Source organism: Pseudophryne corroboree, chromosome 1 (assembly GCF_028390025.1).
Source record: "Pseudophryne corroboree isolate aPseCor3 chromosome 1, aPseCor3.hap2, whole genome shotgun sequence".
Taxonomy (NCBI): domain Eukaryota; kingdom Metazoa; phylum Chordata; class Amphibia; order Anura; family Myobatrachidae; genus Pseudophryne; species Pseudophryne corroboree.
Window position 1 is genome coordinate 749,326,054 of NC_086444.1, and position 2,554 is coordinate 749,328,607.

Here is a 2,554-nt window from a genome sequence, read left to right on the forward strand (position 1 = left end):
AATAGGTATAATTCTAATCTTTCATAAATACATATATATACGCATACTAATGATCAATTTGTAACTATAGATAAAAACCTATAGGATTATCTCAAAAAACCCTAACAATCCAAATAACAAGTGTAGAGAATATGTGAAAGAGATCTTCCTAGAACCAATACAGCAAACATATCATAAATACAGCTACTTAGAGTAGCTATAAGCACACTAGAGGCTGAGCATACAAATCATAAATCGCATCCTCCAGTGGGCCATCATAGATTAAAGAGATATTAGAGGCTATTTAATTCAACTGACTCATTTAATCCTGCAGGGAACAATGAGCCTAAAGAGAAAATCCAATACGCTTCTCTTCTACACAGAAGATTGAAGCGATCTCCACCTCTGGTCGTGTTCCCAATATGTTCGATTCCTTGCACCTGTAGTACACTAATATTGCCCTCATGTTTTGTTTGTACATGGCGGGATAGGCTATGCATACATAACCCCTTTAGAACATTCCGCCTATGTTCTAGGAATCTTGTATTCAAGGAACGAGTTGTCCTTTCTACATATTGTGCTCCACATTGGCATGTTATTAAATATACAACATATGTGGAGTTACAATTAATGTGATGATTAATATTGAAAGTAGTTCCTAGTGCAGTAGAATTGAATGTGGTGCTTTTGTTTATTATAAAGTTACAAGTAATGCAACCTATCCTACCGCATTTGTAGCATCCCTTGATGTTAGATATCTTACCTAGCCAAGTTATGGCAGTATTTTCCGTTTTCTTTTCATTTTTAAAATGGCTGGGGGCTAAAAAACTCTGCAGATTTCGGTTCTTTCTATAGACTATTTTAGGTTCCTCCTTCAAACATGTGGATAAAATCCTATCTGTTTTTAGGAGTCCATAATTCTTCTTAATAATTTTCTTAATATCTTTAGAGTAAGAATTATATTTAGACACAAAGATCAATTCATGATCAAATCCTTCCATCATAGATTCATGTTTATCCGTAATTGTTTTACCCAACAACAGCATTTCTCTTTCTTTAGAGCTAGCTTCTTCAAGTGCAGAATTAAGTGTCCAGTAGCCTAAGAAGCAGAGCCCTTAACTAAGAAGAAGTAGGTCTGACTTCTCTCCCCTCAGTCCCACGATGCAGGGAGCCTGTAGCCAGCAGGTCTCCCTGAAAATAAAAAAGCCTAACATAAGTCTTTTCTACAGAAACTCAGGAGAGCTCCCCTAGTGTGTGTCCAGTCACTCCTGGGCACAGAGTCTAACTGAGGTCTGGGGGAGGGGCATAGAGGGAGGAGCCAGTTTACACCCAATAAAAGTCTTTTTAGTGTGCCCATGTCTCCTGCGGATCCGTCTATACCCCACGGTCCTTTTGGAGTCCCCAGCATCCTCTAGGACGTAAGAGAAATGACAAAATCACTGGAATTATTCGTTCTAATCAATGGTATTATTGGTCCAAATCACTGGAAGAAAATGACAAAATCACTGGAATTATCCGTTCTAATCAATGGTATTATTGGTCCAAATCACTGGAAGAAAATGGAATGGATGGATACTTGCAGTGACACAGAGCTGCAAGATACAGCAATGGCCTACTGTACACAACTATATACTGTTGGGTCACCAAAATGCTGCACTGTAATACTATATACTGCTCACAAAAATGCAGCACAGATATGGAATGGATACTTGCAGTGACACAGAGCTGCAAGATACAGCAATGGCCTACTGTACACAACTGTGTACTGTTGGGTCACCAAAATGCTGCACTGTAATACTATATATACTGCTCACAAAAATGCTGCACAGATATGGAATGGATACTTGCAGTGACACAGAGCTGCAAGATACAGCAATGGCCTACTGTACACAACTATATACTGTTGGGTCACCAAAATGCTGCACTGTAATACTATATATACTGCTCACAAAAATGCAGCACAGATATGGAATGGATACTTGCAGTGACACAGAGCTGCAAGATACAGCAATGGCCTACTGTACTGTACTACTATAAGTATAATTAATTATATACTGGTGGTCCCCAGTCCCCACAATAAAGCACACTGAGCACAGATATTTGCAGCACACTGAGCACAGATATGGAGCGTCTTCAGGCAGAGAACGTAGATATTTTAAGCACACTGAGCACAGATATTTGCAGCACACTGAGCACAGATTACGGAGCTTTTCAGGGAGAGAACGCAGCCACGTCCTCTCCGTTCAATCTCCAATGCACGAGTGAAAATGGTGGCGACGCGCGGCTCTTTATATAGAATACGAATCTCGCGAGAATCTGACAGCGGGATGATGACGTTCGGCCTCGTTCGGGTTAACCGAGCAAGGCGGGAAGATCCGAGGCTGCCTCGGAACCGTGTAAAATGGGTGAAGTTCGGGGGGGTTCGGATCTCGAGGAACCGAACCCGCTCATCTCTAATTGTAACACTTATGATTTTGTGACACCAAATACTGTAAAAGACACTGTACTTGTAATACCCCAGGTATAAATGATCAGTTCTTTGTTATATGTATAACTGGAGACATGTGTTGTCATA